General features: G+C 40.7%; 1 long non-coding RNA gene across 1 annotated transcript in view; it reads right to left on the bottom strand.

Annotated features, from left to right (window-relative positions):
- LOC125161159 (uncharacterized) overlaps positions 1–25,520 on the bottom strand; it is a 143,562-nt gene that overhangs the window by 103,980 nt on the left and 14,062 nt on the right. The window contains exon 2 of the long non-coding RNA XR_007150487.1: positions 19,805–20,095. This is a non-coding gene — a long non-coding RNA (uncharacterized LOC125161159). The remainder of the gene's footprint in view (positions 1–19,804; positions 20,096–25,520) is intronic.

Consider the following 25,520-nt stretch of genomic DNA (forward strand, 5'->3'; position numbering starts at 1 on the left):
ACAAACATTTCAGTACAGAGTTTTTATAATAGGAGGGAAAGGATTCCTTCTCTCACAAAGAACATGGAGAGCTCACAAAAAGAAAAAAGCTTAATTTCTTTACCACCCAGTAGAACTATAATAATAATAAAAAAAAACAGTAATTTATGGATTCTTATTTGGAGAAGCCTCAGGGAGATAGGGTAGTGACGGTAAAAGAAGCCATTTGCCCTTGTGGAAACAACAATAGCCTTGTGATTCAAAGGACTCGCGCTGGCTGCATGGCCTTGGGCAATTTATTTCTCCAAGCACCAGCTTCCTCTAGCATAAAGTAGGGAGAATGATAGCACCCATCTCACAGCACACGTTGTGAAGAATGATGGGAATAACCTAAGTTATGTATGCTCAGTACCATGCCCAGCACTTAGCAAGCACTTATTAACAATATATGTTAGATGACATATACGATTGTCACAGTTACTGGCCGTTCTCACTCCCGCCTCTTTTGAGCTTCATTCCTGGTATAAAGTTTTCTTTTGTGTCTCTTATTGTGTGTTCTTTCTAAAGTAGACTCTAGCCTTATGAAAAGAACACATGACAAGAGCCGGCCTAAGCCAACTGGCACAAAAGACAGTAAATACAAGTGGTGTAGCCCACTGCCAACCCAGAGGGGTAGAAGCCTACTTAAGGCAATTATGCAAAGTCAGCTTACCTGTTTTTTTTCCCATTGGCGAGTCATTAAAATCCTGACTCAGAAAGTCTGGAATGATCCATGTGTCTAAGTAACTACGTATTCCAGAATACAAAGAAGTGCTCCTTAATCGCAAAATCAGAGAGGCTCCATATTTATAAGGAAGTCTACATTCTAGAAAGTTGATGGTAAAAGACAGTATCTGGCCACTCCTCACTAAGGAACTGGCGATAATCTTTTTTTTTTTTTAATGTTTATTTATTTTTGAGAGAAAGAGAGAAAGAAAGACATAGCATGAGCAGGGGAGGGGCAGAGAGCTAGCGAGAGACACAGAATCAGAAGCAGGCTCCAGACTCCAAGCTGTCAGCACAGAGCCTGATGTGGGGCTTGAACCTACGAATTGTGAGATCATGACCTGAGCCAAAGTTGGGACACCCAAGTGACTGAGCCACCCAGGCGCCCCAGGAACTGGTGATAATCTTTAAAAATGAAATTGAGCGGGTCGCCTGGGTGGTGCAGTCGGTTAAGCGTCGACTTCAGCCAGGTCACGATCTCGCGGTCCGGGAGTTCGAGCCCCGCGTCAGGCTCTGGGCTGATGGCTCAGAGCCTGGAGCCTGTTTCCAATTCTGTTTCTCCCTCTCTCTCTGCCCCTCCCCCGTTCATGCTCTGTCTCTCTCTGTCCCAAAAATAAAAATAATAAAATAAATAAATAAATAAAAAATAAAAATAAATAAAAATTAAAAAAATGAAATTGAGCAAACAATTCTCATTATCTGTCTGACAACAGAGAAACTTTTTACCTTCTGTATAGGTATTTGCTAGAAGTATAGTACTACAGTTAAAAGGGTAGACTTGGAACATCATGCCGTGTGGGATCCCAAATCCAGTGAATTAATGTTTTGAGGAAAAGTATTTGTTAGATGTGTGGCTTGGGTATGTTATTAACATCTTTGTGCCTCAGTTTTGTTAACGGTAAGTGAAATTAATAATAGTACCTGTCTCAGAAGATGAATAAAAGCATTAAACAAACTTATTTCAGAAAAGGTAAAGTGATTAGTGCCTGGCACACAGGAGGTAAATCTTTAGCTATTTTTATTCATTAAATTGTTAATTTTTTTATTAATTTGTTATAACCCATTAAAAATGAATGGATTTCTCTTATTACTTTTTTATTTATATTCAGTTTAGAAATTTCAGAAAATAAATTAAAAGGGAAAAAAAATCGTCTGCTATTCAGCCTCTCCGAAATAACCACTGTTAACATTTTGAAAAAGTTTTCTTCCAATTGGCTTTTTAAACAATTTCAGAACTGAGGCCAAAGTGTACATGCTATTTTGTAACCTGATTTGTTTCCACTTAACTGCCAATTATTGGGGGAAAGTGTCATATTTTTCACTTAACCATACTTCACAGAAACATTTCTTCTCATTAAATATTCTTCTACAACATTATTGTGCCTAATGCAAGATATTACATTGCCTCAGAGTATTTAGTTAACCATTTTCCTATTACTGGGTATTTAGAAGGTTTCCAAATCTTTACTATTTTTTTAAAAATGGTCGAACACCCTTAGAGATAAATGATTGTGTAGGTCCATGAACTTGTCCTAAAGGTAAATACTAGGAATGGAATTTCCAATATCCAAGAGGAATAAACGTTATTAAAGCTTTTGCTATATTCAATAGCTCTCTATCGTAATGCATTATTTCTTCCAAAGTGCTCTTTAAAATTCCTGGCTAGAAATATGTGCTGCTATAGTTCTTTGTCTCTCTAAGCAACAGGATCTTTTTTCAGTTCCATTGTAAGATCCACATTCTCTTCTGTGGGGCAATAAAAGGGCTCTTTTTTTAAGGCCATCTTGGTTTACGTTTTTAACAGGAAGGGGCTTTTAAAACTCTAATAAAAAAGAATCCTTTCCTGTTGCCTTTAAGCCGGAATTAAATTATGCAAAAATACCATAGCCACGATATATATTGTGCAACCTCTGGCAAGCACACCCCTAGATGTTCTCTCTTTGCCACGTGAAGCTCAGGATTGTGTACTGTTCCCTGTTTACCGGGTCAATGCTTGGCTAGTCAGCTCCTCTTGTCTATCTTTCCACCTTCCTTTTTCACTTTCTGAGCTAGGATGTTCCTATTTTGGAGGCCAAAAAGAAAAACCACTTTTAACGTGAAATGCCCACATGTCAACACATTTACAAACCTGTGCATATGCCCGTTTTCCTCTAGTGGTTTCTCTTTGGAATTGGAGTCAATCTCAACCCCTTCCACTGACGTGCACACTCCGCAGAAGATCTAGCCTGTGGCTCTTCCTCCAGAGGCCCTGCTGCTTCCTCTCCCTCATCTGCCAAACTCAAGTCACACCAAACCTTCTTCCGGTCCTTTAATACTCCAAATGCCATCTGACCCTAGAGCTGTGCATGAGCTGTCCCCTCTGCCTCAAATGCTTTTTCTTTGCTCCTTCCGGTCATTCAGATCAGAGCTCAAATGACATCTCCCCACAGACCTTCTCTGGCCATTCAACCTCAAGATGCCTCTCACTCACTCTTTCTCACATCTCCTAACTTAAACTTCTGCAGCACGCTTGTCATTTTCTGATCTTAACTAATATCAAGGACTTTGACTGTTCTGATTCCTGCTCCATCCCTTGGAAGTAGTGCCTGGCATGTAGTAGCTGCTCAACAAATATTTACTGGGAAGTTATGCTGAATGGATTATAAAACAATTTGCTTGTTACATCCTTTTTGACACTTCCAGCAGAAGCTGAGTTCTGGAAGGAGGGAAACGTTGTAATGAGAGTAAGGTGAACCTCTGTAAGAGGAACATCTCCATTATACAAGTAGCCTTGGGAAACCAACTGCAGGCAGATCTGAAGACACTAGATCTAGTATGTACAGATAGTAGATACTACTTTAGCAGCTTTAGAGGGCAAAGAAATTTCCTTCTTTTTTTAAAGGTTTTTAAAAATTTATTTATGATTTATTTTGAGAGAAAGAGAGAGAGCGCGCACAGGGTAAGGGCGGAGAGAGAGGGAAATAGAGAATCCCCAGCAGGCTCTGCATTGTCAGTGTGGAGCCCAATGTGGGTCTTTATCCCATGAACCTCTGAAATCACAACATGAGCTGAAATCAAGAGTCAGACGCTTAACCGACTAAGTCACCCAGGTGCCCGAAACTTCTTTCTGATTGTCAAAAAGGAATGGAAGAAGAGAGCAAAAGGGGTTGGAGAAGAAGAAAGGAAGGAAAGGAAGAGGTGAGAAGGGAGAAGAGAAAGGGGAATAGAAGGAAAGAAAAAGTGAATTCAAAGTGGATCTCTGAAATAAACATAGGGGTACATATATCTTTTTGAATTAATGTTTTTGTATTCTTTGGGTAAATACCCAGGAGTGGAATTAACTGGATCATATGGTAATACTATTTTTAATTTTTTGAGGAACCTCCATACTGTTTTCCACAGTGGTTGCACCAATTTGCATTCTCATGGGGTTCTTTTTTCTTCATACCCTTGCAACACTTAATGTTTTTTGTTGTTGCTGATTTGGCCATTCTGATAGGTGTAAGGTGATATATCATAGTGGTTTTGATTTGCATTTCCCTGATAATGACTGACGTTGCACATCTTTCCGTGTATCTGTTGGCCATTGGTAGGTCTTCTTTAGAAAACATCTATGGAATATTACTCACCCACAAAAAAGAATGCAATCTTGCCATTTGTGAAACATGGATGGACCCAGAAGGTACAATGCTAAGTGAAATTCATCAGTCAGATAAAGACAAATGCCATATGATTTCACTTATATGTGGAATTTAACAAACAAAACAAAGGGAAAAAATGAGGATCCCCCCCCAAAAAAAACACAACAACAAAAAAAAAACCAGACTCTTAAATACAGAGAACAAACTGGTGGTTTCCAGAGGGGAGGTGGTAGGAGGATGAGTTAAACAAAGAGGGTTAAGAGTACACTTATCATGATGAGCACTGAGTAATGTATGGAATTGTTGAGTCACTATACTGTGCACCTGAAACGAATATAACACTGTATGTTAATTATATTTAAAATAAAAAAAAAAAAGAAAAACATCAAAAATGAAGCAGTTCTTTGAAATGCGTGGTTGAGTTCTTACAGACACACAGGCCACATGTAATAGGCCCAGAGAAAACAAGAATGATGTACTAAAGGGCCAGGCAACCAAGAAGAGTTTCAAGGAGGAATCTGAAATGAGCTTGTAGAATTAGTAATTTTTTTTTCTAATAGAAAAAGAAGGGAAAGAAAATCATAGCAGACTGAGCAAAGGCAAGTAAAAATAAAAGTGCATGACTGGTTCTGAGAAATGGAGGTCATTTTGTGGAGCTGGTATGTGAGGTACAGAGAGCAATTTGAGGGAACCCTGATTGCTAGTGTGTATGTATTAGACACTTTCATTCCCCAGGAGCACTTGCAAGGCCTGTCCAATTGTTACACATTAGCAAGAAGAGACGCCAGCTATGTATTACTGGTTCTTACTGGTCGCCTCTCTCATTTTTCTTTTTCTTGACGTCTTTACTGAGATAAAATGTACATACCATCCAATTTACCCTTTTAAGGGTACAAGTCGCTGAGTATATTCACTGAGTTCTGCAATCATCACCACTGTCTAATTCCAAAACATGTTCATCACCCCAGAAATAAACCCCAGAGTCATCAGAAGCCAATCCTCACCCCCATCCTCTACCTCTGGACACACATGAATCCCCTTCCGTCTCTATGGATTTGCCTATGCTGAGCATGTCATATAAAAGGAATCCTATGATATGCAGTCTTTTCTGACTGGCTTGGTTTACTTAGCATAATGTTTTCAAGGTTTATCCTCATTGTATCATACTTTATTCTTTTTTGTGGCTGAATAATAATACATTGTGTGGATATAATACATTTTCTATATTCATTCATCGTTGATGGTCATCTGGATCATTTCTACTTTTTTGGCTATTACGAGTAATGCTGTTATTAACATTTATATGCAAGTATTTCTGTGAACACATATTTTCATCTGTCCTGGGCACAGACCTAGAGCAGAATTGTTGGGTCTCATGGTTAACTCTATATTTCACATTTTGAAGAACTGCCTAACCGTTTTCCAAAGTGGCCTCACTACTTTACATTCTCCCAAGCAATATATGAAGTACCTACCAATTCCTCTACCTCTCTGCCAATATTTATCGCATCTTTCATTTTGATTTCAGTCTTCCTAGGGAACGTGAAGTGCGATCTCACTGTGGTGAGTATCTCATTATGCTTTCCCTAATGACTAATGATGTTGAATACCTTTTATTGTGCTTATTGGCTATTCTATTCTGCCTAATATATCCTCCATACAGTATCAAAATGATAATCTTTTATCTATACTAGGTCTTAATATTCCTTTGCCTAAAACTCTACAAAGCTACCCCATTACCCTCAAACTAAAATTCAAGTACCCCCAACAATACACTTGGCCCTGCATTATGTTACCCCTTGGAATTGTTTTATGAATCTGCATGTTTCCTTTTGGGGAATGTGTCAGTCTTCCCCATTCAGAAGGGAAGAAATAATCTCTGCCTGTCGTCCATGAATCCCCTTGCCTAGAACAATGGCTATCATATGGTATAACAAATGCTCACCAAATGCATGAGTAATTAGGAAACTTTAAAAAAATAAATGACTCCCACAAAATATAGCTAGAAAATTCACAGTACTATGTGAATGAAAAGTGACACAAATGTGTGTCCTTCATTTACTTAGATGGAATAATAATGGTACGTTAACTTCTATCATAAAAAACTATGCACTAGCCCATCTAGAAGTAGAGAATGTAATAAAAGTAGGCATGCTTTTTGTAGTTAATCCAATTCAATCAGTCTTTAAACAGTGTCGTCTGCTGTTGTGATATTTTCAAACAGCATAACTCATATCCACGTGCTATCCGTTTGTCACTCAGCAATATTAAAAAAAGAGTAAGTCAGGCAACAGGCCCGTTACCATTACGCAGATTTATAATGCAGGCTTTACTACACAGATTGGTACTGATATTTATTCTGATTCTGTTAACAGTGAATGTATAACAGCCAAATGAAAGTGTCAGCAGCTCCATTGTGAGTCTGTGTCTTAACACTTTCCATGGGTATTGCGATTCTCCCAAAAGTCAGCCTTTGTTCAGTAAGACATAAAAGTCATTTTGAACCATGCTACAAGGTTCAAATTTCTTTGGGAGTTTGCTATTGCCACACCCTGGGAAATTAGTTTAAGGTCATTGGAAGTTAATAGAGAAAGAAATTACTCATGCCATATGTATATAAAATGAAAAGCCATCAGTTTGATGACTTGTGGTCTTTTATGTAGAAAGCAACTTTTTCCTTAGCCTTTCTAAACATACGATTTTGAGGATTAAAAAGGAAACAAAAAAGTAGTTCCCAAGCCTCACCAACCTATTCCTTCTCAGAGCACACCTTTCTACCATTTGTCCTCAAGAACTCATCCTGTTCTTTACTTTTATCTCCCCCTCGAAAGATTCTGACCAGACCACTGCATCTCATCTTGAATCGTCTACTTCTTGCTACCTTCTCATCATCACAGGAGTCCAGGCCACTCTCACTTCTTTTCTGGTCCCCTCTGCCTCCTCCACTGGTGACCCCTCCAGTCAACCTCTCCCTACCAAGTCAGGCCATGCCACTCCCCAGCATCACTGAATGAATGTACCGACAAATGATCATCCTATAGGGGGAAAAGCAGTAATTCTGTAATAATCTTCTCACGTGCATAAAGCATTTCTCCGTATCTTCAAATCAGCACACTGATGAGGATAGGTGGGAATTATGATCCTTATTTCCATTTCACAGATGAAGACACAGAGACCCCATCTTTTGCACAAACTCAAGTTCCTGGATAGCAGAGACTTGATATTTTAATGTTCACCATAGCAGAATGTGCTCAGGATTATACAGCTAGACTGGAGGCAGAGAGAGCCAAGACTCTAACTTGGAATCCCTGTTCTATGTTCTTTCCATAGCCCTGTGTTTGCTGTGCCTTCCTTGACCCAAACACACACACACACACACACACACACACACACACACACACACACACACACACACATCAACTCAAGTGAAATCTAGGGTGCCTAACGTGTTTCAAAACAAATCTAAAAGCTATTTATGTTTTTCTGTCTTCAGGCCGAGAAAAGCTATTGCTGGAACATCTTTGATAGCAGAAATATACAAGTGGGAGATTATTTCATTTCCCAGATAGAACCAATCATGCTGTCCCCAGAACTGTCCATTAGGAAACTCCCAATGTCTGCACATGCATACGACTGAAATTATCAGGAAAGCCATTGAGATACGAAAGCCATGATCTCCTTTCTAAAGAGGTGCCTCAAATTAATGTTCAGCTGAGTGTATCTGGAAAATGGGAAAGATTAAAATGCTCCTTGACACGTTTCTTCCTTTCAAGCCAGTTATTAAATGAGACAGAGCTCTTTACGGGGCCTATTTTTCCTGTAGTTCACAAAAGGAACTTACAACATGAGGAAAGGATTCTGATTATGCAGGGCAAAGGACACCAAAGCTGAGAAGAGAGGATAGGGAAATTTTAATAAAAAAATAAGAGGAAGAGAACCACAGGGTATCTCCTACCAAAATACATGTCAGAAAAGAAGGCAGGCAGGGTGCACAGAGCCACAAAGACTATGTCATTGTGGCATCTTATTTTTTACGAATCATCTTCACCTCCTTTCTCATCCAGGGCAAGAATGATGCCCCTGTCTTCTGAAGAAGGTGGTGAGGTAAGTACATGGGAGAAAACATGTCCACGGTGGGGAGGAAGGGGGTGCTTAAGGAAGCTGTTCACCTGCCATATCATACATCTTCTATAACCCTGGTCCAAAAGTAACCTCAAGAACTAATGGTAACTAAAGGGACATCAAATAAAATTATCCCAGAGGCCCCTGGGTGGTTCAGTCTGTTGAGCGACCGACTCTAGGTTTCAGCTCAGGTCATGATCTCATGGTTCGTGAGTTTGAGCCCCGCACTGGGCTCTGTGCTGACAGTGCAGAGCCTGCTTGGGATTCTTTCTCTCTCCCTCTCACTCTCTCTGTTCCTCCCTCTCTCTCTCAAAATAAATAAAAACAAAATGAAATAAAATAAAATAATCCCAGACCAAGGATGCCAGGGCAAAACACAAAAGGGATGAATCAGAGCTTGAGTCAGAAGTAAAGATGAAGTTCAAAACTCTTCCTCTAGACCACCCTCCTTGCTTTCCACTAGTGTGTAGTTACAATTTCTGCCTTGTTAGCACCACACCCCATCCATTCAGTTCCTCTTTTTTTCTTTTGGGTTCTAAGAATGGGAAGGTGTAAAAAGCAACTTTCAGTTGCCTACATAAATGACAGCAGTGAAGCCCTAACTGCCAGGACTGTGTCTCCACCCCATTTCTATCAGACATCACTGTCACACCATGCCCCTGTTTTCACCAGGTGGAAGGACATCGCTGTCTCGGTTTTTTATTTTTATTTTTTGTTATTTTTTTTAACATTTACTTATTTTCGAGAGAGAGAGAGAGACAGAACATGAGAGGGGGAGGACAGAGAGAGAGGGAGACACAGAATGGGAAGGAGGCTTCAGGCTCTGAGCTGTAGGCACAGAGCCCAATGCAGAGCTCGAACTCATGAGCTGCGAGCGAGATCATGACCTGAACCAAAGACTGAGCTCAACTAATGCTCAACCAGGTGCCCCTTGGTTTTTTAGATATTCCATGCATTTTATTCCTTGGGACCTCCAAAAAATGTTTATTTCCTTCTCCTGGAATATTTTATTATTCTTATTCTTATTCTCCCTCTTTGGGTACCTGCCTTGACCATGCTCCCTCCCCCACTCCCAACCAGACCTGATTAGTTCACTTTGTCTTACCCTTATGGTACTTATCACAGAAAAAAAATAATGAATGAAGTAACTCTAATTATTTATTGCTTGTCTCCCCTATTAGACAAGGCATTCCAAAAGAGCAGGAACAGGATCTAATTTTCCCTACTACTAAAACCCCACCGTTTTACTCATTGCTTGGCACATCGTTAGTGCTCAGTAAAAAATGTGTTGTTTTGGCGTCTGGGTGATTCAGCTGGTTAAGCATCTGGCTCTTGATTTCGGCTTAGGTCATGATCTCACAGTTCATGAGATCAAGTCCAGCATTGGGCTCCATGCTGACAGTGCAGAGCCTGCTTGGGATTCTTTCTCTCCCTCTCTCTCTGCTCTCCCCAACCACCATGTTCATGAGTGCTCTCTCTCTCTCTCTCAAAATAAATAAAAATTTTTTTGAATGTGTTCTTTCTTTTGCTACCTGTCACCTTTCAAAATCTTCCCACGGCACTATCTTTCTCAAGTTGTAGCTGGAGTATACTGACTTGGAGATGAAACACAGGTGACCAGAGAGAGGCTGTAAGACACTAATGACCAAGAAGCAGTAGGATTACTTCTTCCAAAGTAATCTATTTTGCTGATATTTACCACCATCCCTCTTGTTGCATAGCCAAAAATCTAGGAATCACTCTTGATACCTGTCTCTTCCTCACCCTCACATCTAACCCATCACCTGGGACTGTCATTTTTATCTCCTATCTATTGCTCTGCCGAACACTCTCCAAGTCCCCTGTAGCACACAAGTCCAACCCACCATTCTCTCCCAGCAACAGCTTTCTCCTGGCTGGTCTCACTGCTTCCCTGCTGCTCCTCTGCCTTCACTTAGCAGCCAAGGTGTCTCTTGTGAAATATCTACCAGGCTACAGCCCTGTCTTCAGTGACATTCATTGTTCTTAGGATAAAAAACAAATACCTTAATTGATATGCCCTTGTAGAGATGGCCACTGTGCACCTGACCCTTTCAACTGAAGCCAGTTCCCCATGTGTTCAGCCAGCTCAAGATCACCTCACTGTGCTATGGTCACACCAAGCCCTTGGTGTCACATGACCTTGCACAAATGCTTCCTTAGGCCACAGTGCTCTCTCACCCCCTTTTTCTCCATTAATCCCTGCTCACTCTTCAGATTCCATCTCAACTGGTCTGCTGGGGACAGCATTCTCTGACCATATCCCCTTCTTGCATCTAGAGGCAGTGTCTTTCCTTTACAGTGTTTAGGTATGTTTCTAATGATGCACTCATTCAGTAGGGCTGCTTGAATAGCGCCTGTCTTTTGTATAGACTCAAGTTCCTGGATAGCAGAGACTTGAGATTTTAATGTTACCATTACATCCTCAACATATAACACAGTGCCTAGTAAATAGAAAGGACTAAGTAAACTTTTGTGGATGGATGGATGGATGGATGGATGGATAAATGAATAAATGGTGTGAGGTGCCATTTGTCTATTGTCTAAAGCCAAGCATTAGAAAATCCCCACAGAGGCCAAGCAAGTAGCATAAATGTGTGAATTAAGCTGGAGGTTAGTAAAAAGGAGTGGTAGAGAGTACATTGAAATTTAACATTTTCTTGAAACCCTACATTGGCAAAATAAAACATTTTTACACTTTGTGGCAGCTTTTAATGTAGGCCTTTTAGGAGGCTGTCCAGGAAACTCCTCCCTCAAGTCCCATCTAATTAGCCCTCAAAGAGGAAAGAGGGCTTTGTTGCTGACAGGTCATGACCACAGTCTCTCCACGCAAGACCTCTGCTTTCTATTTACAGGGAGCAAAGGGTATCCACACAAATTCAACTCGAGGGAAGAAGGCTATCCCACACCCTAGAAACCAAGGACTGTGGCGCCCACATCCACTTTTCCTGATTCATTTCATGAGTTTAAAAGACTAAAAGAGGTTTAAAACTTAAACATGTGGTATAACCCCAACAATTCATTTTAAAAAGAAAAAAGAAAGAAAAAAGTTAAACTTTGTAACAACAGTATGAACACAAAAATATTTCCTAGGAGCAAAAGAATTGTGGCCTTGAAATTCTGCCTTTTATCTTCATGGGAAAAGCAAGTGCTTACAAACTGGAAAAAGCTAAATTTCTTTTTGGTGAATTCACAGGACCTTGGCTCTTGCTTTCTCACAACCTCAACTGTTGTACCAATCTATGCCTTGATCATGTGGAAATGTTCAACTGAAAAATCAAGGTCATTTTAATTTACCTTTCTTATTCTTTTCTGTGAAGAAGACCCAATATATTCCAGGTTTACATATGATTTTGCAAAATGTTTGCCATCACAAGCCTGTTTTCCTTTAACTGCAAACCACCTGATTCTGATTTTCTCTTGCCATAAATCTGAATTTTACTACATTTTATCTGAGATTCACAACATATGGGCTATGAACCAAGAAAAATACAATGGGAGGAAAGAAAAGATAAACTTTTGGGGCAAAAGACACACGGAGGATGGAACAACTGTCAGATATGAGAAAATGGGGATGGAAGAGGTAGTTCCAACAAAACAAAAAAAAAATGATCTCACAAGTAACCCTACACGATGAAAAACATTTTTCTTAATAAAGCTACAGAAACAGCCGCATTAGCTTTAGTGTTGTCGCAACCCAGAAAGAAAGAAGAGAAAGAGATATCTTGGCATTATTTCATATTTTATGTCCCGCCATCAAGGTTTTCTGTTCTCTGTATACTTTTTGGTCATAAAAGAAAGGAACTATTTTCAGTGATCTTAAATCCTTCAACTCCTATATTTTTGACTCAACACTGCATTTCCCTGAAATGAAACTCACTAGACAGTTTTTAACCAGTCTTGCAAAAAAATGTTAATGAAACCAGTGTCTACTCAAACTCAAGTCTAGCCTATCCAAGCATTCTGGGACAGGTGAGGGCAGAGTGAATTGACTGAAGAAATACCTACAATTTTAAAGGTATGCTAAAATTCATGATTAAATGAAGAAGAGCAATTTATACTCTAATACAAAATATTTAAATAGGAAAAGTTCAACTCATTGCATACACACTCTGCTTGAAGGATGCCAAAAATTTTGCTTGAAAGTCCAGATGTTAGAACAGCTGTCTTCACATTAGCAACTTGCAATCTAATTTCTGTAGGGTCCTCATCCTATGAAACTTCTCTGATGTATATTATTACCTTATTTTTTTAAACCCCTGAATGGAAATTTAAGGACTCCTTCTATCTGATGAAAGTATCCCATCTTTCATGAGAAAAGTCACTGATAAAAGTTGACTTTCATTCAAACCCAAGACTTCACTTCCAAAAATCTCTAGAACATGGCTTTAAGCAAACTTAGCAACACTTTCATTCAGATTAAAGCTTTTGTTGTTGTTGATGCTGTTGTCCTTGATTTTTATAAGGATTCATCCCTTTTGTGTTAAAAGCTCATTTTGGTCAGAAGTAACAGTAATTCTCTGAATATTGCTGTGGGAAAGGAGAACAAAATATATTGTGAAACTCAAGGGCAGGAAATAGTTAAGGGAGGATGGGACCCAAGAACTAGATAGCCATTTGTTGGATCTCTTTACCTCTCTGCATGATGCTCTGTATTTCTGAACAGTTCACTTGGTCTGTCTCTGTAAAACAGCTTTCTCTGTCACTCTAGACATGGTGACAGAAACTGGACATTTCCAAAACTTGGAAGACTTCAGGTCCCCAATTCAAGTGATTAGACTACCTTTCCAGGGTCAATTTTCTAACAGAATCCAACTACCAATCAGCTTTCAGGAGAGGGGCAATTTTTTATTGTAGAGCCACCTGGAAATACTCAGATAAGTTATACATATGCATTGCCTGTGACCTGGAAATTCTACTCCAAGGGAAACTTCCCCCAGGTTCAAAATGGGACATGAATAACTGTGTTCTTTTACACTGCGTATGGTGGCTAGGCATTGGGTGTCCACTACGGGGACAGCAGACTAGGTAAAACTCAATGGATGCACATCACAGAGTACTGTGCAGCAGTTACAAAGGACTGCAAACAGGTGCATGCAGATCTTTGTTGAGTGCAGGCTTTGTCACACACCCTGTAAACCTCATATGGACACAGCAGAAGTCCCCGAGGGAAGGACTGCAGCAGGATGTCGGACATGCAGCTTCCCTTCATGACAGCATCTCGTGCAGAAATGTTCGTGGGCCAGAGTGCAGCCAGATGTATCATGGGTTATGCCCCAGGAGGGAGATCTCCTCCCACCTGTATAGGGCTTTGAGAGCTGCCTTGTGTGTAGGCAAAAGAAGGCCAAAACAGGCCGTGCACAGGTGTTGGCTTTTCAGGGAAGTTGCATGCCCATGCTGATAGCACCGGGAGAACTTTTTGGGAAAATGAGGGTGGCTGCAGCCCATCCCACTAGGACTAGGGACAAACAGAACAGAAGAGAATCTCTCATAGAACAATGTTGATAATGTGGCAGCAACCGCTGAGTACAATTAACTGAAGCCTTCTACCGGAGGTCCAAAACCAACAGTAGAACTTTTTAAGGTAAGTAAGTAAGTAAGTAAATAGATAGATAGATAAGATAGATAGATAGATAGATAGATAGATAATAAATAAATAAATGAATAAAGATGTATACAGTGGCAGTTTTAGAAGGGCTGGATGGGGGTCTCGGGCTAAGAAGAAAGCCTTGAAGCTGTATATGAAGACCTGTCACTAATCATTTGTACAGACATTAAACACTGATTCTGAACCAGGAATGAAGGCTGTTCTACAGTGGAGCTGGAATGACCTTTCAGTAACAACCTGTCTTTGCACCAGGATATTTTTCACTTACCAGTAGGCTGCTAGGAAATAAGATTAACTCTCCTTTTCTTTGAAGGTGGTAGTGATGGTGAGATCAAATATCCTCATGACCTCAAAAATCACATAAATAACCGCTCAGCAACGTAATGCTTCATTGTTGTCAAGGGAAATCTTGTCCATGAGCAGTTAAGCATTTGTAGAAAATGAGGAACAAGAAAATATCTGGCAAATGTTTTTAATAAATCACTACAGCTTAGAAATGTGTCTGAAGGCACATGGCATGGATTGATTTTTAGATTTCTGATCTTAAACTCTTGAGCATGCTCAATAGCCACAAGAACGTACCTTTTTCAGTGTTCATCATTTTTTCAAATCAACTTGAAATTAGTCAAAGGTAGACTAATATCAAAGAGCATCTTTGATTAATGTGGGACAAGGCAAATTTCCCACATCAGAGGAGACAATTACACACTGGACTTTTAAGTATGAATTTTCAATTAAGTTTGTATTTCCAACTTTTGCCTTATAGCAACAGACCAGGGTTGCTATAGAGAAGGTTTTGGGGTAGGAGGAAATGCTGGCAGAGCCAGGCTGGGATTGGAGGAGCACTTGAAAACAGGACTGCTCTTTTCCCTGGAACTTTTTAGGCTCATAAAAAACACAGATGATTGGATCTGCAGGAGAGAGGGCCCTGGCCACCAACAGGCAAACAGAAGGTCACTAGTTTAAAGATGTACACAATTTACGGTGACCACTTGCTTGTGTCTCAGGCTTTACAATTTATAGTTTGGTTGTTATGTGACCCTCAGGAGTTTATTGAGAACCATTAATTCTCATTAAAAGACCTTTTTTTTTTTTTTTTTTAGCTCCAAGTTTGTTACGGTTCATCTCTAGAATTCTTATAAAGGGCACTATGTTTATGAAACTTCCCAATACCCAAGAACTTGGCTGAACCAACACAGCCCTAGGAAGCAGGTAACACCTGCTATTCTATCCCAAATCAGTCCAGTGCTGCTCTATTATTAAACCTTTCCCTCCCCAACTAGACAGCCAGTCCCACACCCTGCATCTCTGGTCCCTGAATACTCTTAACTCTCCCTTCCCTCCCCTGACTTAGGTTTTTGCTAGGAGACTGCCGCTAATAGGATGAATTCAGTGTGAAAGAGTCACACTGGTTTCCTGATACCCTGATTCTCAAAGTTAGGGGTATGCGAAAGAGTGGACACCATATGAAGCAGCACCTGCTCTGACAGCTCAGGGCAGCGCCCCCTGCTGTGGAGGAGCTTGTCCACCCTACATGAGCCTGTCCTTCGTTTCTCTCCAATTTCTCGGTTCCCTTTACCCCAACCCAAGATTTTATCTCATGAGTCAATGCCAAGGTGAGTAACTGTGATCGATAAACTGTGTGGTAATCAGCAGACGTTTTGATTCAGAAAAAAAATATCCAAGGACCCGAGCTTAAATTGTTATTGCAATTGTTCTCAAGCCTTGTTGCAGATTAGAAAATTGTGTGAAAGACGTTTTTGTTTGTTTGTTTTTTTAACAGATACTGATGCCTAGTTCTACCCTACGGCAATTAAATTATATTTTCTTATAGATATTGAATGGCATAAATATTTTTTAAAGACTCTCCAGGTGATTCTAATATGCAGTCAAAGTTGATAGCCACTGGGTTGCTGTTTCCACATAAAATACCATATCTGTGCTCTAGGGCTTACAATGCTCTAACTCAAAGGAAAATTTACAGAGGACTTTCAGGTACTCCAGCTGAGTAGAAGAAATATTTTGGATAAGTGTGGATATCACATTATATAATCACTCTCTTTTTCTGTCTAGGCCTATCTTAAATTCGCATCATATTTAACCAACAGGGAAATCAGACTGGCTGAAGACTCTGATGAGACGTACTCCAGTACCTGCTGGCGTGTATCTTATGAAAGTCTTCTCCAGTTATGTTCATGCATGGAGAAGCAAACTCTATGGTACTCTGCTGTTGAGCATTGAAATTAGAGGGGAAAAAAAAGCAAAATCAGTACCCTTAATACACTCTACTTCCTCATGCTTGATTTAGTCTACTTAAGTTTAGTCCACGCTGGTATTTCTATATTAAATTGTTTTTCCTGCTGTCTTATATTTTAAAACCCTTTGAAAAGTCCGACATTAAATTGGCCACACAATAGTAAAATTGGGAAAAGCAGACTCCCTCCCACCCTCTTTTGTTAGCCTGATTGTTTTTGATTAAGTCAACTCCAAAATGAAAACCACAGGGGCCTTCTATCACAGACATCTATCATAAGCCATATTGAAGGCATTCTCAGAATCCTATTAGAAGCCCTACTCGTGTGGATACAGAGAAACCTGCTTGGAAATTCTGGTACCTCAGAAAAATTTCTAGGGAGTCAGGTTGTGGATACAGGTATAGGCCAGGATCATTAAGCAATATGGTTCAAGATAAAAGAACGTCTCCTGAAAAATAGCATTTTTTTTCAGTTAGAGTATTTCCAAAATATCACCACAGAATCCAAGTGATTCTTTAATTTTGTATGGGTTCACTCTTTCCTCAGTTGCTTTTGTTTATAATGGTATTTCTATCTTGATTTCAACGCCTCCATTCTAAAGATCATATGCCACACATAAAGCAAAGTTTTTCCCCAGAGGGGAGAGTGGTCAGGGATCTTTATTTGACACAGAAACTGCCATATATTTTCCTAATCACTGACAATAAAAATAATAAATGCAGCAATCACTCGTTCTGCTTAGCACAGATGCTTATCGGCAGTGCCTTGTTCAAAGGTTCGGCTTATGAAGTCTAGCTCAATCTTCTTTATAAAACAATCACTTATCAAGTCTCACTAAGGGCAAGACATGGTTCTCCGTTTTCTGTATTGTTGTCTAATCCTCACCACAGATATTATATCCTTCATTTTACAAATGAAGGAACTGAGTTTCCAGGGGTTAACTTGCTCAAGGCCACACAGATAGTATCCAGCAAACCCAGAGAGGGGAACCCCATTTGCCCCATTCCAAAGCCGATTTGCTCTCAAGAACAACTCAGTATTCCCTGTGGGACAGAGATTACTAAATGGAATCTTTAAGCAAAATGAAATGCATGCATATCTTCTTTCCAGAATCCATCTTGGAAGACACTGGGGCAGAGGAGGCTGGGATGGGCAAGGATTAGATCATTCACGTCAGGCAGGGTTTCTCCACCTCTTACTCTAGGCATCTGGGGCCGGATAATTCTTTGTTGTTGGGAGCTGTCCTGTGCATTGTAGGGCGTCCAGCATCCCTGTCCTGTACACACTAGACACCAGGAGCACTCCCCTCCCAGTTGTGACAATCTACAATGACTCCACACATAGAAAATGTCTTCTGGAGCAAGGTCATCCATGGCTGAGAAGCAGTGACACAGACTAAATTGACAATGGGTGGGACGGAGCAGAGGGGAGGCTTTGGAATTGCAGCAGGACAGCAGCCCTGCTCCATCCCATCCATTAAAAAGAGTCTCCAAATGAGAAGTGGGATCCGAATAGATGGAACCAAATCAAAGGTGAGTGGATGCTACCTGGGAACAGAGGAAGAGACTCCTCTGAAGCATTTCTGTGGCCAGCAGATTGACCGGACTGGAGTCTGCACGGCTCCCCACGTCAGTGAATCATCGCTTTACAGACAGCCGCTGTTCACATTCTTCTAGGGGCTGTCCAGTCGATGTCACCTTGCTATGTCTGGTTTATGTTGCATCCTGATAGATCAATGATCTGCTCTGTGCTGTGGTCTACATTCCTCAACTCTCAAAAGGAGGGCAGAAAATAGAGACAGTAATAGACTCAGCAGAGGGGAAGTCTTGAGGTCAATATATAAAATCTTGCTACTAGCCTGGTGTGCTTCACAGCACAGATTATTCCTGTTCTACAAAATATCCTTGTATCATATATTCCTAGGTCATTTAACCCAGCATTATGCAAATCGCTGAGCCCCCCACCCAAGGAAACTAGGCAAAATAAGCCACAAAAGGCAGTTCTTTAAGTCTGGGGATATTACGACTTAAGTTAAAATTAAGACCCTGAGAAGCTCCGTGTAATAAATTTTAACCTGAGCACCAGGCCGTGTTAGCAAAACAGAGTAACCATGACGCGGATTTAATTTATTTGTTGGTCTTGGCATCCTGACTGTCTTTATCTCCCCAAGCATTGGGCCTGCTGGAACTGCAGACACTTTTCAACTCCAGTTCAACGTGATACCCAGGATGAATGCAAACTATTGCATTAACAGCTGATAACAAGTAAAGGAGGGGGGAGAGGAAGGCCCTAAGATTCCAAAGGCATTTTCTGTAGAGCTACTCTCTCACAAATCTGTCTATAATTCATTTTCTGTTTCGAAGAGGCTCAAGACATCAGGCTCTGCAGTATTACACACGACACCGGAAAGCTTTCCAGCTTGGTCTTTTCAGAGTCCTTCTGCCTCCTGCCATCTCTGGATGTCACAGGAGATGCGGTCGCTTCAATGTCATGCAACGGGAGCCTACCAGGCTGGCTACCAGCCACCGGAGCCTGGTAATGATATTCACACCACACAGACACTTCTCCCTTGGCACTCTGGGGTCCCAAACTGAATGAGCTTGGCCTCAAAAATTCTTCCTGTGTTGAACAGAGCCGAAAGAATGAGTTATGTCAAGCAGAAGAGCCTCCTTTGAGCTCAGGACCTCTCTGCCCTTGCCAAATGCCTCAAAGGATGAATCTGATTTTTCCTCCTTTCTGCTAATCTTCCTTCTGGTGTTCAGGCCACGTGCGTGTCTCACAAACATTTTTACAAGTAGGGAAGCAGGTAAAGAAACAAAGCAGCTCATTCTCCCACCCCACCCCTTGAAACACCTTCTGTGAAATAAGCCTCAGGGAACTAAGAAATCACTAGCTGAAACAGCTACATCTGAAGACTTGGGACTTTTCCCCATTCAGGATGATGCCATCTTTCAGTTATATCAATAACTGTGGGTTGGCAAGTTCTTACCCTTGTGCTTGGCACCGAGGCTGGTATGTTGGGAGTGCTTGAGGCACATATGAACCAGCTAAATCCCAGTTTGCTATGGGCAGTCAGAGTTTAGAGAATGGCAATCAATGAAATACAGTCCAGAAACCAAAAGGGAATTCAAGTACACGAATCCTTTACCCAGTCACCCACAGAAATGCCAAAGAAGAGCCCCCTAACTGGTCTCCCTGCTTCCTCCCTTACTCTCCTGAAGTCTAATTTCCATAAAACAACCAGAATCATCAAATGAAAATTAGGCCCTGTTACCCTTCAGCTTAGAACCAAGGTTTTATCATGGTCTCTGTGATCTGACCCATGAACAGTCACCTCACACTTCTCATCTCTTCCCTTCACCCTCTCAGTGACTCCAGTCCAAACCTCTGGCTTTCTTTCTTTTCTCTAAATGCGCAGAGCAAGGTCCCGCCCTTACCTGGTACAAATATCCACTGATCAGGGAAGTCTTTGCTCAATGGCCAATAAGGTCGTCATCTAGCCTCTCATCCAGATGTCTGTCTCCCTTATCCTTACTTTGTGTCTTGTCATATTAAACATTAAATGTTCATCAGTTTGTTTGTCATCTTCCCTGAAAGGTCGGCTCTATGAAAACAGAGACTTTGTCAGTTGGGTGGTCAAGGAAGGCTTCTCTGAAGAGGTGACATTTGACCCGAGATCTCAGTGACCCCCAAATGACAGAAGAGATCGAGCTGGCTGAAGGGAGTTCCTGTCAAGACATAAACAAAAGAATCTGAGATAAGACTGGGTGTGGCAATTCTGAGAAACAACAGGGGAAAAAATCAATAACTTTATAACAACTTCTTAATGTTGTCCTCTTCTTTTTCTGGAAACAAACACACCACTCTAATGATGTTCATTATATTTGATAAAATTAGATGAAGGTTTTGTGTCCATAAACATTCACAAATTCTCTCTTAAGAGCACAAACATTCTCTATAGTAAGAAACGTGGGGCCAAAGGGTATTTTTTGAAAGACGTCATGTCTGAGGAAAAGAAAGTCTCAACTGCTTAATCCATCCTTCTTCTAGCCCCCAAGGAAGATTTTTATCTGAACCTTTTAAATGCTTTCTCCTAGTCAAAGTCCGTCTCCTTTTAGAAAACAGGGATTAAGCACATGAAGTGAAGTGTCATCTTGACCAATACCAAAAAGCCTGCTTTACACAGCAAAGAGGCAAAGGTCCAATTTTAATTCTCTAGAAGAATTAAAAAGTCAGTCCAGGGGCCTTCCCTCAGAGAGGCTAAATGCTAATTCATGGTTACTCCAAGTCTCAGCGTTACTGGTTGTATTTACTTTCATTAGGGAGAGATAGGATTAAGGGTGTCAGGAATCCTTAAAAAGCATATGAGATACACATACCAAAGTTTGGTTTAGAGCAAGGAATTACCTGCCAGGTAATACCTTTGGGATAGATGGGAGAATTTAGACCATGTATTTGTAATTCAATTATGCCAAAAGATGTGGGCTGGTCATGTTTTTAAGGCATTTTGACCTCTTGATGTACCCCTGAATAAGGAACCAGAGGGGCTACCAGGTCCGTCTGTCACCTAGCATCCAGGAAAGGATCTTATAAACTACTTCACACCAAGGTGATGGCAACTATCTGCTACTTCTCTCACACATGTTTACATTACAATTTCATTTTGCTAAAAAACTTACTAAGCATCTGCTATGAACCAGGCTTACTATTCACTGATTAAACTTGACTTATTTCAGTGATTCTTAATAGGATGAGGCTATTAGAATTAGGTTGGATGGGGTGGAGAGGGCATAAGTAGTCTGAAAAAGAATATGGGTAGTAACTATTATTTTCATGGTATAAGCTGAAATTAAAGCTCAACCTACATCTTCTTACTTAGTGGCCTTGTGCCAGTTGACTGTAGACCCTGAGGTTCAGTAATTCTACCTCCCCTCTTTGTCCCTCACCCCTAGAGGTGCTCCAAGCTTCCTCCAGCTGCTGTCTGCCAACTCCTTTGGCTTTCTTAGCCTCTCTTCTATCACCCATATAACTAATTCTCTGCCTTATAGTCCCTGAATTTTAAGTACATAAACTTTTTTTCTTTTTCTGGCTGGCTCCTAATTGATTAGAAACCATACATGGCATGCCCAAAGTCAAAGTTAAAAGAGGTAAGGCTGGGAATAAAACTCAAGTCTGTGTACCTCCAACAGCCATACTCTTGCCACTATTTCTTGCTGTTTGGATAAACTAATTCATTCATTGAATATTTATTGAACTCTCATGGTCTGCTGGGCACTATACTAGGAAGTAGATAAATAAGTTTCTGAAAGCAAAGGCTTATGGTTGACAAAGACTCCAGAGGTGACCCTAGTTTGGACCCCGTGTTTACAGATGAAAGGCATTAAGAGGATTCCCTTTCCAAGGGCCAGCCTGGTTCATTGTTCTCCCTGTGTTTACGGCCACACACTCCAGAGGGAAACTCCAGTACTGAGGGGATGATTCACAGACTTCAATGTCTAAGAACAAATCACAAGAATGTCCTAACTTTAAATAATGACAGTGTTTGTTTACTGAAACATCAGGAGAGGCACTTGTGCTCTGAGACAGAGTGTGTCTGAACCCAACTCCCACCACCACAATTCACAGATATATCCTGCTCAAGCTCAGTAGTATGTTCTGGTGTTTGCTTGAGTCCCTACCCCATCTCTCCCATGGAGACATACTGGCAGGAGTCTAGCCTCAGCACTGCAAGGTTGCCATAGTATTCATATTTCAACCGCTCCCAGAGAAGGTAACCCCATATGATATCATGAAATCCAGCTTGCGTTTCTTCCTCTTACTATATCCTACCGACAGAGGAACGGGGTGATCATAAAATCCATCTTGCATGCCCCATCTCTTCCAGTATCTTATCAGCACAAGAGTGAAAGCATACGGTAGTGACCCAGAGGCAGTGGGGGAAGTGCTGAGAAGCCAAGCATGCCCATTTCAATGTTCACGGGGTTTAGGCACATCTAGAAGGAATTTGGTAAGATACATACATTGGAGGGCTTTTGTGAAGGTGGGTGCCTCAGGCTTTAAGGTTTATGGGTTTTGGACACGAGCTCCTGAATAAACTCCATGCCCAATGCGGCCCAACAAAGAAGCTGAGGCAAAGAAAGATGACATAACTTGTCCAAAGTCACAATCCAAACTGTTGCAAACAGAGTTGATAAGGCCAGCCATTAAAGTTTTCTGCAGATAGAAAAGGATAGCTGCTTCATTTGGTTTTGCTAATAAAACATTTTAAGCCATTTCTTTACACACACACACAAATTTAGAAATCCTTGAGAAATATACTACAAATAATGGCATAAAAGAAGATTAGGTAAACCTGGAGAGCAAAAAGCAATTCTACAATTCAGAATATCTTTCTTCAATAAAAATGGCAATTTCCACAAGAAAACAAGGCTGTAAATGTATCTAGGAGCCTCTGTATGTACAGGAACTACAATGGTCTATCACTGACCAAATACACTACCCTCCCTTCAGTGTGAGGACTGCTGAAGTCAATAAATATAACAACAAACACAGACCCGTGTGTGTATAAATTTTCAGTATTAAATCATATGCTTCTTTGGGATTTCCAGTACTGATTAAGAAAATAAATTAAAAACATTTTTCTACTCTAGAAATAACCTCTTTGGATTTAGTGACTTTACCACCTTCCTCTGTCAAACACACTTAGGTCTCAGCCAACTCTTGATCTCATCTGGAAATAATTCACAATAAGTTCTGGCTCAAACAAATGATGTTTTAAAATTTACATGTGATGATGTAAAAATGTGTCCACAAATTCTTTGATGCTCCTCTCTTCAAGAGTGGAATCTCATTCCACTCCCTTTAAACATGGTTCCCTTCTAAGGACGAGAAGGCAGTGGACTTGTGTGTGACTTCTGGAGCTTGATCCCTAAAATGCACCTGGCTCTCTCTCCTTTTAGAGAGGCATAGACTCCTGTCTCTTTTCCTTTTGGACACAGACCTCTAGCCACCATGCAAGAAATCTGGCTACCTTATAACTGCCATACTGAAGACACCACAGAGAGGGAGAGAGAAGCAAGAAATGCCAGCTGTTTGAGTCTTTCCAGGCCAGGCACCAAATATATGAGTGATGATGTATTTAAGATGACCCCAGGTTAGCCACCATCTGATTATACCTGCTTGAATGACCCCAAGTGGGAAACATCTAGTTCAGCCCTATCAGCCCACAGTACTCTAAGAAATATAATATAAATGATTATCATTGCTCTAGGCTATCAAGTTGGGATGATTTGTTATGCAGCAACAAATAACCATATATCCTAAAAAATAAATTGTTACCTTTCCCCTCAGTGGATATGTGGTACTTTATAGCTGCCTGGTATTTTTTTCCCTTTTAGGAACTCTTACCCTCCCCAATTCCATCTGATTTTTCTGGGGTTGTCTACCAGGTAACTAAGAGTTCTCTCCCTCAGGGACAGATATGTAGCTGGACCTGGCCAATCAGAGTAGCCCATCCTACAGATAGTAATTGGTCTTAGCCAGGGGTTGTGTCACCCTTCAGAGCCAATCAGAGACCCTTGGGGGAATCACTGCATAATCTAGAAAAAGGGGATGTTGCCCTTTTCTCTGGATTCCCTAACCATGGGGTAACATTTTTGCAGACAGGAAGAAGAGAGTTGGCCTGGAAATAATGATAGGACAAGAGAACCAAGAGTGCAGAGACAGAAGTGTGGAAAGCAGAGAGTTTGAGGAAGTGGACAGACAGAGAGAGCAACTGGGTCATGATGCCTAAAACTCTTGCATCTAGTCATAGTTAAGCCAAGATCCACCTCCTTGGACTTTTCACACACATGAATTAAAAAGCCTAATTTATCCTTAAGCTAGCTTGAATTTGGTTTCTGACACTTGCAAAAAGAGTTCTGTTTAATTAAGTATGCTTTTAGAAAGAAGGGGTCAGGAAAGAGCTAAAGACACAGATACAATTTTAGCAGAAACAAATTACAATCATAATTATTCATACAAATGCTACATGCTAATGTTGGAAAACAAAATACGCAATTCATTTTTAATACACATTAACATATTTAATCCAACTGAAAACGAATAAAAGTACAAAACTGAGGAGTTAGGATAAAGATTGGAACTTGACTTAATAATTATTCTACTTTAGGATGCAAAGGTTACTTTAAGACCCCAAAATTAGTGGGTTAAAACATTTATTATCTCAGTTTCTATGAGCCAAGTACACAGGAGCAGCTCAGCTGGGTCTTCTGTTTCAGGATCTCTTAGGCTACAATCAAAGCATCAGTACTGAGGTCTCATTTGAAGGCTTAACTGGGGAAGGATCCACTTACAAATTCACCTATATAATTACTAGCAGGATTTATATTCTCATGACCTGTGGGCTGAGAGTCTCAGCTCCTCACTGGATATTGCCAAGAAGATACCCTCATTTCTTTGCCACATGAATTTTTCTCAGGGGCAACTCACAACATGGCAGCTGGCTACCATTAGGAGAAGCAAATGAGAAAGACAGAGAGTAAGAGCAAGACAGAAATTAGTCTTTTAAAATCTAATCCCAGCAGTGACACCCCATCACTCTGCCCTATTCTACTCTAAAAAGCATGTCAGTAGGTTCAGCACAGTCTTGCACAAGGGCATGAATACCAGGAGGCAGGGAACATTGCGAGCCATTTTAGAAGCTGTCAAAGTATCCCTGCAGGGCTATTCTCACTTCATCTTCATAAGCCAAACTTAAAGCCACAAGTGTCTTAGGATAGAGTTCTTGGTACAGAAATCAATGGTGGCAGAGAAATCCTTTTAGGGAATTGAAGGGAGGGGTTTTCCCAAACCTAGACTGCTCGAGAATTTCTATATATTACAGGATTGTAGTCAACAGTAGTATTAGAAAATGAAAACTAGATTTACCTCATTTACTTTTAACTTGTTAAATGGTTGAAGAGTGGGAATGGTGGATGGTCCTTATGATGGTACCAGACCTTCTCCAAGCCTTACATATGCCAGAATCAAAATTTTCTTGGTCTAAAGGAAGACTGGCTTTGGATCAAGTTCTTCTGATCCAAGCCACAGAAGTCACTCTCACTGGCCCCAATGCTTGGGAACAAAGGTGCACTTTGGGTCTGTAGGAATGGT

Source organism: Prionailurus viverrinus, chromosome A2 (assembly GCF_022837055.1).
Source record: "Prionailurus viverrinus isolate Anna chromosome A2, UM_Priviv_1.0, whole genome shotgun sequence".
Classification (NCBI taxonomy): Eukaryota; Metazoa; Chordata; class Mammalia; order Carnivora; family Felidae; genus Prionailurus; species Prionailurus viverrinus.